The sequence below is a fragment of the Pleurodeles waltl genome, chromosome 11, assembly GCF_031143425.1.
Source record: "Pleurodeles waltl isolate 20211129_DDA chromosome 11, aPleWal1.hap1.20221129, whole genome shotgun sequence".
NCBI lineage: Eukaryota > Metazoa > Chordata > Amphibia > Caudata > Salamandridae > Pleurodeles > Pleurodeles waltl.
Genome location: NC_090450.1, coordinates 344,701,611 through 344,714,304, shown reverse-complemented (window position 1 = coordinate 344,714,304; position 12,694 = coordinate 344,701,611). Strand labels below are relative to the sequence as shown.

General features: G+C 42.6%; 1 protein-coding gene across 2 annotated transcripts in view; it reads right to left on the bottom strand.

Annotated features, from left to right (window-relative positions):
• HDLBP (high density lipoprotein binding protein) overlaps positions 1–12,694 on the bottom strand; it is a 671,758-nt gene that overhangs the window by 628,557 nt on the left and 30,507 nt on the right. The window contains exon 2 of one of the 2 annotated variants that reach the window (XM_069213644.1): positions 8,943–9,009. The gene's annotated coding sequence lies outside the window, so the exon portion shown is untranslated. Of the gene's footprint in view, positions 1–8,942; positions 9,013–12,694 lie in introns of both variants that reach the window. The other variant, XM_069213643.1, reaches the window with a different exon arrangement.

Sequence of the window (12,694 nt, the reverse complement as noted above, 5' to 3'; positions counted from 1 at the left end):
AACTACGACTGATGTGACCGTGAAATCTTCAGCGAGGAAGTCTCAACATCGCTGGGAGATGCTTTGCCATCAACCGCATACACAGTGGATGCTTAGACGTCAACCTTGGTGGTTTTGTTGACGGAGGAGGACTCTACATCAACTCTACCGGTCCTTCCATGAAACAAAGGGGGGGGGGGGGGGGCGGGGGAGGATGGATGATTGGTGAGGGACTCTACATTAACATGTGCCTTGACATTGATAGGTTGATAAGACTATGGTCCCTTGACTTCAAATTGTGCCTCAGATTTGGTAGATTAAGTTTTGACTGCTTCTGGAAAGGGGAGGTTGGGCGGGTGGGGGGGGGTTGTTGGAGTGGGAAGAAAGTACCAGCTGGAAGGTTCCTTAACTGTGACATCGATTGGAAACATTATCTCTCCCCCTGATGCCTTCTTGCCGTGGATCTTCTGGAGGAGGGATCCATGAAGTGGGAAGAAAGTACCATGGTGGCGGACTGACCTTCTGCATTGTTTAAGCCAGCCTTCTCCTTTTCTTCTGGTAGTCCACGCAGTCAGATTGTCTTAGTTTTCTTTTGCCGAATATATTTTATTTATTTCTTATAAAAAGTGTGTCTGCGTGAACTAGGATGGTTACCTTCTGGAAGGACAGCTGATAGACGCCGAGTGGATCTGTTTAGGTCACAATTTTTCCACAGGAAGGGCACTTCACAAAAAGCCAAGGCATTTGGACACAAAAAAAATAATTAAAAAAAAAAAAATCACCTTTTTTATTCAGAAAAAAAAATAATAATAAAATTACTTGCAGCCTATTGGCTAATTCGGTCCTTTATTTAGTTTTCCTTTTAAAGAAAGCTTGTCACTCTATGGTAACTTTTTAGCATATTTCTAGTCTGCAATTGTTGTGAGCATAGACAGTTTTTTTGAGTGAGGGATGTATACATGTATAGGCGGGGCTATTCAGTACTTATGACTATTGGTGAAGGTTCTCTGGAAGAGAACTTACCTTTCAGACAAAAAGGTGGGTAGAGCTTGCCAGGAGGAGCAATGAGATTCCCATAACAAATACAAAATGGTGAGTAGAGGCGAAAATAGCTTCACACCACCTAGCTTTTGCCATGCACATCTCACAAATACAATTGAAATATGTTCACAGGGTCTATTTGCACACTGTGGGAAATGGCCAAAGCATAGTCGCCCAGTTGACTATGCTGTAAGCATGTGTAAAGCACATTCATACAAATCAACTGGAGCTGCCAGGCTATCACTCATTACTGGAACATGATACACCCTACACTAGGAAAAAGTGTAGGTCCCACAGTAATTTAGGATTCTAAAATAGTTTCCTTGGGCATAGTGGATGGATTATCAGCCTCTCGCACATTAGTCTGGATCAGACTCATGACAGCCAAACAATTGAGGAAAGGGGGAAGCAGGTATAGACAATTTGTAGAGAGAGACTGGTTCTATAGTACCTATTCTGGACTACAACATGTGTAAGAAGGGTAAAATACAGAACAATAAATTCATGCCGATAAGAATAAACTGTATTATCTTATAACTGATAAAATAGCAGTAAAAAGAATTCTATAAAGAAATATTTTAAGAGAGCTGCATAAAGCTCAGCTAATTAGAAGGACTTGCTTAAATTCAGCTTGATTAACTGAAGTTGCCCCACCCACAAGATGAGCCCAGAAAAGAAACAAGAAAAACATCTACATCAAGGAGCTGCTTTTCAGCCTTCAGACTGGCAAGACGGCGCTTCTATCATAATGACCCATTCACTAACTACAAGGTGCCTCTACTCATCTTGCGTCAGACATAAGGGGTCAATTGAAAAGGGGATCTTCAAGCATGGAATGCTACTCGGCAGATTGTCTTAATTTTGTGCCCATTTTTACCACTTTTTCCTAGGCCTTGCAAAACCTGAGATGTCAATGGTAGATGCTACAGTCGAGCCTAAACCTATTACAAATAGGGCCAATTAGTTTCACAAAAGTCTGCGGTCTGAGCCTAGCCACCAGAAAACCTAATCTACAACTGTGGGATCATAAGTAGAAGAATCTTAACTTAATACACTTTGGGCCCAATCATGAAAGCTGAAGCATTTTTAAGTCTATTGTAACAGATATTGCATGCTCTGTCTATTGCGAGACAATCCACCAGTTTAAAGTGGGCTTAAAGTCCAGACATTGCTTACCACTGGCTGGCTTTGGCTGGACTTGCAAGCTTGCTTGTTATTTATCAGCTTTTGTTATATTTCCTTCCTCTTCTTGAGTTTTCCCCATGCCTGGAGCTTAGACACATTACTTCTGTCCTTCCATTGCTCCCTTTCCAAGCAATGCTTTTTTTCTTTTTGATTTGGCACTTCATGAGGGTGGTTTCCATATATCACCCTCTGTGTTTCCCCCCTGCTGCAGTGATAGTTTTTGTTTATCCTGCATGTGTTAATCTACACCTCAAGCACCTCTCCAGCTCCAAGTTGAAACTCATCAGTCTACTACATCTTCATACGTTTGCTTCCCACAACCATGCCCCATCACGTAATTATCACACACCCTCCTGTTGCTTCCCGATTCCCACCCACTGTGATTGTGATACTGTACAACACCCATATTGCTTCCCACACTCCAACTGCTACTCCCATCACTTGCACTTTTCCTTCTTATTTGTTCCTTCCAACAAGCATATACACAATTGTCCTTCAACTGCTTACTTTTCAAGCACTAATTTTTACTTTAAAAACTCCACAAGTTCAAGTGTTTTCCTGTCTCCCCAGTGTACTTTTTTCACAATGCTTAGTGTTCCCCTAATCTATGTGCTTTTCCTCACAACGTCCACGTTGCTTTGCCCATTTATTTCACTCCCATCTGAGCAGCGTTGCTTCCACTCCCCATCGTCATTCGGCCCACCCGCAGACTCCCTGTTCATTCCCTTGTATCAGCACCTTTTGCAGTATTTGTGCTACTGAACGGATTCATACCAAATCACAAATAGCATGATATGCGTAACAGAACCTAGCTTTGTGCCAAATTTGCTGTAATTCCGTTCAGTGGTTCGGGCTGTAGGCTTGTCTAAAGGTCCTATGGAAAAATGAATTTGTGGGGGGGTGGGTTGCCACTAGATAATATATATTTAGTAATATCAAATAGGTGCTTATTTTTGCAGCTTGAAGAGTTTTCTGGATTCACATGATATGTATTATTCCGCTGTTTATTGGGTGGGTCCAGAAGTCTTCACTCTTCTGCAGTCCTATTTCTGATTTATTTTATTTTGTTGTTGTTGCTGGGCACCCACGGATCCCCCCCAATTGGTTCTTCCTTTGACCTTGTATGCCAATGCCTGGAAACTACCACCACTGGTTGCCATCGTCAGATTTTGTTTTTTCTATTTTTTCCCCCCTCCATCTTCCTGGTAGAGATGGGTGGGTCACTTGTGAATTTAGAAAATTCTTCAAGCTGCAAATCTACACCTACAGGTAAGCAATTAAACGTTTTGAATCTTTTCTGGATTCACATGTTGTACATCAGTTTAACTGTTTTGTTACGTTTGCAGTGGTTAGGCTGAATATGGACTTCAATTTCTAAACAATTATTTCAATGCTTTTTGTCCCACTTGAGCTTCCTTTATCATCTGTATGTCTATGCAGTAGAGTTTTGTAAACGTGTGCATCAATGACAACATTGCTGCCTTAGTATATCTGGTTACAAGATATATGTGTCTTTAGTTTGACCATCCTAAATGTGTCCTTGTGTAAACGGACAAGGGGTGTCTTCATTAATTGAGTGAGTACCACATTTAGATTCTATTTAAGTGCAGGTACCTTTCTTGGTAGTGCCATTTTCCTTGCCCCTTCTAAGACCCGTTTTATTACCAGAGCTGTGAATTATCTTCCTATGGGACCTCTTCTGTGTGACAAAATTGCAGGTAAGGGTACTTTCAAAGTGGCATATCTTAACTTGTAGTATGCTAGGGGTGTTATCTATTTTAACACTGCCACTTCATTAATGGTTTTCCTTAACATGCCCCTTTTAAGGACACCATAAGGAGTATCTCTTCCATTAAGCTATGTAGTTCTTTGGCAACATTGGCTTTCTTGCTTCTCTAAGAACAGCCATTATGTTATCTGGAGGTTTTAGGTGACCAAGTTCTTTGTCTTCAGGAGCCAGACTTAACGACTGGTTCTGGGTGTAGTACCCTTTCTACATCAAATGACTTAAGGTCTTGTTGTGTCAGTGGTTTTAGGATGTCCCCTTGTGCTATTTGTCAGCTCCGAGAACCATGTTTGCTTGGCCCACTGCCGGGCTATTAGTATTCAAGTCATTTTGCTTCTTTTTCGTTTGTTAATCCCTCTCATTGGAACTGGGGTGGGAGGGGGCTGTCCGCAAATATCCCTGACCAGTCTATAGATAGAGTATTCCATAGGGATTGGTCGTATGGTTGCCGGGACACAGTTTTTGCATTCATTGGAGTTACGAACAGATCTATTTTTGGTGTTCCAACGCCTAAAGTTCTGACTACTTTTGATCTAGTTCCACTTTGTGACAGCATGACGCTTGTCTGCTCAGCCTGCCTTTACACCGTCCTTGCCCGGTAGAGTAATTGCTGTTATTTCTATTTTCCTATGTATGGCCCACCTCCAGAATTCCTGGGCTAGCTTCAAGAGGGCAAAAATGTGAGGTCTGACGTTATGGTCCTCCACTCCGGAAGCAATTTTTTGATTCTGCCTCCCACTCTTGTTGTGTGTAAGAGGATGTCTGCGTTTTTGATGTCAGTTGTTTGTGGGGGTTGTGCCTCCTCTGGGAGGTGGTCCTCTTCCCTGTGCTCTTCCTCAAAAGGACTGCAGTCCTTGCTGCAGATACTGCCAGTGCTGCTGGGGCGCCGAAAATGGACTACTTTCCTGGAAGGCCTGGTGTGATGTGCTTGTTTGGAAGCTGCGTCTGCCAGTAAGCCGGCCTGTTGGTGCTGCCCCTCATTTTCCTTGAACTGCAAGGCTCCCATGGACTTTGCGGTCTCAATAAATTTGACTTGGTTCAGGGTGTTCCCGACATTGTTCAGTGGAGAACAATTTTCAGAACCAAAGTATTGAAACCTGAAATTCTTAAACAGCAGTGCAGTGTAAACCCCGCAAATTGCCTGCTAGCTCTGACTGCAGCATCTAATGCCCATTCCAGGCATGTATTGGCAATATTTTTGTCCTCCTCTGCCAGATGTGCACATCTTTCTGTATTGCTCTAGCAGGTGCTTAATCACCCCCACCATCTCTTTCCAATTTTGGTAGGCATGTCTGTTTAGGAGAGCATTTTAATTTGTGTTGCGTCATTGATTGGCGGTATTGCATTCAAATGTTCTGGCTTTAAAGATCCATTCTCTTGCTCTCCTCATCAGAAGATGGGCCAGATGTTGAGGGGCTCTTGGACCTTTTATGTGCTGTAAAAGTAATCCTGTCAGCCACAACAGAACCCTTGATGTATGTTGGGTTCTTAAATGAATATTTATACTTCTCTGCTTTTGGAAATACTGCTCAACACGTGGCGGGTTCCTTAAAAGCTTCCATTCCTTGGTCCAAGTCACTAGGCAGCATAAGAAGTTATTGGTTCCTTGCTTGTGATGGCAACACAGTTTTCAGAAGGAAACAAGGCTGTGGTTTTTACTCTTCCAGCTGTACTCCATATGTATAAACCACCTTTTTTATGACTTGGTTGTAAATGTCAGTCATACCAAGGTGAGGCCTCAACATAGTCTACTTATTCCTCTGGGGATTTCTGTCTCCAGGTTCTGCCACTCGGACTGAGTCTAATCTGATTCTTCAGAGCCTTCATACAAAGCCAGTCCTCCTTGCTCATCATCTTTCTCATAGCAGAGCTCTTCCTCCTCCTCAAGCTCAAATGTTAAAGGAGGTTTGATTTGTTAGACAGCCTTCTCACCCTGGTCTTTCAGCTGCAAAGTTTTGGGAGGAATTTAAAATTCTTTCAGTGTTGTATTGAAGTCTTTCTTCTGAAACATAGCCATTTCGGCCTTGCAGCATCTCCTAATTCTCTCAATCTGCACAAAGAGCTCCTCTGATTCAAGGATCAGCATCTAGTTCCTCTTCAATGTCAAAGACTTCTTCCACACCATAGCGATGGAGCTTCTTTGCAAGACCACTCTTTTTTCAACATTAAAACATCTTTTGCTCGTCCATCTTTTGTTTTTCCTGGAGACTTTCTTCTACCTGCGGTGTCCTTTTTGAGGGATCCGAGGGGATCTTTGTTGTGGGGCCTTACTTTGGTCAACAATTATTGCGACGACTAGGCTCTCTTCGATTCCGTTTTTCGAGTCTCATGCAATTTTTTGGGGTTAGATGTATTTAAACTGCGTTATCTTGAAATTCGAGCTCGTCTAGCCCTTTATGTAGATGTAACCCTAGTCAGCATCATATGTTTCTCTTTCAGCTACATTTTCATCCTCCTCGCTTGACAGACCTAGTTCTCTCAGGGATGATGGTAGTTTCTGTCCCTGCATGGAGTAGTGGGTCTGTCTCTGCTTCTCTCTTGCTCCGAGTGTCTTTGACACTCTGGTGGTCGATGGGCAGCAGACATTGCAGACTGGGTAATGTCCTTCCGCAAGGATTTCTGGTGACAATTAGGGCAGAACCTGAACAGGGTTTTCCCCATAATGCTGACAGGTGCCCTCATGTCCAGACATCTTTGCAACAGTTGAGGAAATCTTCTCTCGTGGTCTCAAAGTCTCTTCCAGTACCTGTAGAGAAGTGCCCATTTTGGCATGGTTGAAGACCCCATTTTCTTTTGCATGACATTGACACTGACTTGACAGAGGGTCCTGGGATCCAGCTAATCAGGCACCAGCACCAGTCTTCTTTCCTAAAACTGTACGGTTGATCTCAATTGGCACACAGTTAAGTCCCTTGTAAAAGGTAAACATGGTACTAAGGGCCCTCTGGCCAGGGAATGTCCCCAAGGAATGCTGCATGCATTATGCCCCCCCTGGGGCACCCCTCATCAAGCACTTGCACACTGCCATTGCAGTTTGTGTGTGTTGGCGAGGAGAAAAATAAAGTCGACATGACATCCCCCTCAGGGTGCCATGCCTACAAACCACTGCCTGTGGCATAGGTAAGTCACCCCTCTAGCAGGCCACATGAGTAATATGCCCCTACAGTGTCCAAGTCAATTCTTAGACATTGTAAATGCAGTGTTTCCATATAAGGTACATGGGCTGGGAGTTTGTCAAAACGAACTCTACAGCTCCCTGATGGCTTCACTGAAATCTGTGAAGTTTGGTATCAAACTTCCCAGCACACTAAACCCACACCGTCGCCAGTGTTGGATTTATTGTCAAATTCACCCAGAGGGCATCCTAGGTTCTCTCCAACCCCCCCCCCCTCCCCCAACCCCTCCCTGCTAAAAGGATAGAACCATCAATTCCTATGGATTAAGACTCATTGAAACATTTAAAAAGTGAAATTTTTACTGCAGTTGTGGTAGTGTACACAAATACTTTACACATTGCCTCTGAGATGAGCAGTACCAAGCTACTAAGGGGGTGAGCAGGAGTTATCCTAGCTGTGTTGGCTCCTGGACCCTGACAAGAGTGAGGGTTCCTAGTTGGACATGGTGAAAACCACTGCCAGCTAGAGACCCCATTCTAACAACATCTGAAGCAGTTCAAGACTGGCAGGCCAATGTTAGCATTCTGGCAGGCTAACAGCTACACAATGCTGTTCTGTGTGGACCTGACCCTGCAGCTACCTTGAAAATATCGGCAATGGGAATTTTCCATAAGAAAGCCACTATTGCACCCTTCTTATGGTTAGTGTGCGTTCTATGAAGGATAGGCCACAGTCTTATGGCAGCATGTTTGGATACAGTTTCTAATTCACCTAGCAATGCCCGATTTAGATACTTCTTGACCCCTAAGGGAGTTAGCAAAAGTAAAAAAATAATTGATTTGTTTCATGAAAGCAGTGAGACATCTAATGTGTCAAGATCTCTTGCAGACACTGAATCTGGGAGACAGAAAAAAAAAAGACTCAATTGTTTGGGTGAGATGAAAGGGAATTATTAGCTTGGGGTGTAACTTAGGCTCATCATTATATATCTGAAAGGAAGGCTCTTGCTAAGTAGGAGCTCACCAGCGCCCCCACCCCATGTTGTATGCAATACATGCCAGTCCTATTGTCGGTTTAAACCAAGACTATCACACCCTGTGTAACCTGAAAGTAGATATTTTCCTAATTACAAATCTTGGCAAAGCATAATAAGGGTGCAGTTCTGGTCTCTGGTAGCACATCTACACAGGCATCCTAGCAATGTTAGCACCATTACAACCAAGCACTCCCCTATGGTGGAGCATTCTTGGCTGTATGCACTTGTACTTTGCAATGCTCCATAAACGCAAAAGCAATAAAAATCAAAACATCTTTCCTTCCAGCCCAGTCTTTGCTGTAGGGTGAAGGCTGGTGCCTCCAAGACCAGAATACAGAGACTCTCAAGCTGTCCTTTTAGGCTGTAAGCTGTATTCCAGTTTGGGGGCCGTGGGGGGTGGGAGGGAGGGTGAGAAGGTGGATGGACCAGAGTTCCACTTCACAACAATGCCATAACTTTTAATGTATCTTGAATACTGTTTAGAAGCATCAACCCAAAGTGTGCAAAAATTACAGGGAGTCCCAACATTTCCCCTGCCACCATCAGTATCAATTCTACGAATAAACTATTTCCTTTCATAACATACTCGTGTTCATGTATTCGCTCATTCCTTACAAAGCAAGTGTGTTGGCAGTCAGCATTAAGGCCCTGCAACCGACACAACAAAATAAATTCTTACAGTAAAATGTGCCCACAACTAGCAGCCCTGGAGTTCTGAGAATAAAAAGATAATGCAAAACTACACACTTGAAAAATTTTCAGGACTGTAAAGGCTGGAAATCCTGGATAGTATACTTACCAGCTAAATGGTCAATAGCCAGAAAGTCCGTCCTGTAAGTTGCCTGTTTGCGTCAGCCTGCCAGCTTCTTCTTTTACAAGGAATATAGAGGAGAAGATACAGAGAAAATGTTAGTGTCCAATATTTCATTCCAGCTCCAATTCACTACATAAACTCACTACACCCAGGAACATCTATTCTTTACAAAAAAGATTAAATCATTTAGGGAATTGGTGCACGGTTGGGCTGAAACCCTTATGTGAAAACGTCTTCCCTGGTTATTTTCCAGCACATGGGTATTGTTGCCACCTACTGCTTTACAATGGAACAAAGACCAGAACCCCTGCTGCAAGAAGTTGTGTCTCTGACATACGACAGCAGGCAAGACTGCTCCATTTGTTTTTATATATGGTTTAAATAGAAACATCACTTCTGCTATATTAAAAACAAGCGTGCATCATACTTGCCACATTGTAGTAGCAAAGTTATCAATTCTCAGCTGCACTGCAACACCAATAACAGTAAGTTTGTGTTCTTCACAGCCTGCCTTACCACCCTACATAGAGCATACATACTTTACAAGGAAAGTCACGGCCACACTATTCTACATGGTCCACCAAAGACCCTCTACACACCTCATCCGAACCTACTGAAACCATCAAATGTTTTTCAAATTGAATTCAACAAATCCCTCATTTGCATCACCAAAAACACAGCTGCTTAGCTTCCAAAAGATTCCCACATAACTTCTACAACTTTAGACAGACGTCTACCTTGAATATGCCCAGGGATGTATTACACCTATTACAGCACACATTTACACAAGCACAGAAATCAATGCTCTCCAGCCTCCACTGCTTCTCTAAATATCGATTAAACCTAGGGCAGTGGTTCCCAACCTTTTGATTTCTGTGGACCCCCACTTTAACATTAATGGAACTCAGGGACCCCCACTGAATCATCATGGGAATCCAGGGGACCCCCGCCTGAGTCATTACTGGAAACTGGGGACCTAATTTGTCAATATTTAATTTTATTTTTTTAATTTTCTAGCCTCTCGCGGACCTCAAAGTGTCTGCTTTTTAAAGCTCTTAGCAGGGGATGGAGGTAGCATCATGTACAAAAAAAAAAAAACTTTTAAAGAAGCTCACAAGGGTCAAGAGCAGGGAAGCCATGTTCAGTCAATTGACCTACGGGGCAGCAAATTCAGAATAAGTACTTATCTAATGACTGACGATATGCCCCACATCATTTCTCTTTAAGCAGAAACAATTGCATGGCCTCAAAAATGATCAGGCAAGACGGTCAACAAAATCTTGGGCAGCTGTACAATTCAGATATCTTCTACATATTTAAACACTAACACGTTTGAATTCTTTGGAAGTAAAATAGAATTGAGAGTCTACATAACATAGATCCATGTAAAAAGTAAATAACTACATATCGACCCAATTTCTTTTTTGAAATTGTGAAAAGTCATGGCCAAGAAAATTATCGAAGGGTACTTCATGCATAAAATGCCTAAAGGAACATTAGGAGACAGACTGCTAGGTAAACCATGGTATGAGATAGTCTGTCTTGACAAAGACTAGATTAAACGTGACGGTAATGGATTCATGTCACCCAAATAAGTTCCTAGTGTAGTTTCCAATTAATTAAACCTCCTACAAAAATTAAAATCCTTGTGGTTTGACAGACCAGTTCCATAACTGGTTTATTAAAAACAAGGTAAATCTAAATTGATTAGGTATTCAGTACATTGGTCTGGGTGCATTTTTGATAGTTACAGTATAGGGTTTCATAAAATTGCCTTAAAGTGTCTAATATTTATTGGGGATTAGTAGGAGTTAGTTTGCTATTATCCTGAATTGAGTTTAATCTCTTTTGGTTTTGTTTGTGTTTGAGGTATGAAGCCAACATTTTACCAGCTTTGTTAGCGTGACACAGTTTGAGGCCTTTGAATCTGTTTAGCTACACACCAGCTTTTTCCACTTAACCCCTTAGCTGCTGGGCCTTTCCCCCCCCAGTGCTGAGCCCTTTTTTGGCTATTTGGGGTAGTTCGCGCTTAGGGCTTCATAACTTTTTGTCCACATAAGCTAACCACGCCAAATTTGCGTCCTTTTTTTCCAACATCCTAGGGATTCTAATGGTACCCAGAGTTGGTGGTTTCCCCTGGAGGAGACCAAGTAAATAGCCAAAATACAGTGAAAATTTTGTTTTTTCCAAAAAAATGGGAAAAAAGGGCTGCCGAAGAAGGCTTGTGGTTTTTTCCCTGAAAATGCCATCAACCAAGGGTTTCTGGTGCTGAAATCACTATCTTCCCACCTTTCAGGAACGGGCAGACTTGAATCAGAAAACCGAATTTTTCAACACAAATTTGGCATTTTACTGGGACATACCCCATTTCTACTATATTTGGTGCTTTCAGCCTCCTTCCAGTTAGTGACAGGAATGGGTGTGAAACCAATGCTGGATCCCGGAATGCTAAACATTTCTGAAAACTAGACAAAATTCTGAATTCAGCAAGGGGTCATTTGTGTAGATCCTACAAGGTTTTCCTACAGAAAATAACAGCTGAAATAAAAAAATATTGAAATTGAGCTGAAAACAACAGCCATTTTTCTTTATGTTTTACTCTGTAACTTTTTCCTGCGATGTCAGATTTCTGAAAGCAATATACCGTTTTGTCTGCTGGACTCTTCTGGTTGCGGGGATATAAAGGGCTTGTAGGTTCATCAAGAACCCTAGGTACCCAGAGCCAATAAATAAGCTGCACCCTGCAGTTGGTTTTCATTCTATACTGGGTATACAGCAATTCATTTGCTGAAATATGAAGAGTGAAAAAGAGGTATCAAGAAAACCTTTGCATTTCCAAAATGGGATCAAGATAAGGTTTTGAGGAGCAGTGGTTATTTGCACATCGCTGAATTCCGAGGTGCCCATACTAGCATGTGAATTGCAGGGCATTTCTCAAATAGACGTCTTTTTTACACACTCTCTTATATTTGGAAGGAAAAAATGTAGAGAAAGATAAGGGGCAATAACACTTGTTTTGCTATTCTGTGTTCCCCCAAGTCTCCCGATAAAAATGATACCTCACTTGTGTGGGTAGGCCTAGTGCCCGCGACAGGAAATGCCCCAAAACACAACATGGACACATCCTATTTTTTTTATAGAAAACACAGCTGTTTTTTCCAAAGTGCCTACCTGTAGATTTTGGCCTCTAGCTCAGCCGGCACCTAGGGAAACCTACCAAACCTGTGCATTTCTGAAAACTAGAGACCTAGGGCAATCCAAGGAGGGGTGACTCGCGGGGCTCGGACCAGGTTCTGTTACCCAGAATCCTTTGCAAACCTCAAAAAGTGGCTAAAAAAACAAGTTTTCCTCACATTTCGGTGACAGAAAGTTCTGGAATCTGAGGGGAGCCACAAATTTCCTTCCACCCAGCGTTCCCCCAAGTCTCCCGATAAATATGATACCTCACTTGTGTGGTTAGGCCTGGTGCCTGCGACAGGAATAGATCACACAACGGTCAATGTTGGTCCTTACGTGAGGCAGCTGTTGACCCTGGGGTGATCCATTCCTGACACAGGCACTAGGTGTAGGCACTCAAGTGGGGTAGTGTTTTTATCAGGACAGGTGAGGAGTCACTGGGTGGTAGGAATGTTGTGGATCCCAGCATATTCCTGTAGTTTGTGTGACAGAAATGCGAGAAAAATAGAGTTTTTTCTCAACATTTCAGCTTTGCAGGGTATTCTGGGTAAGAAAACTTT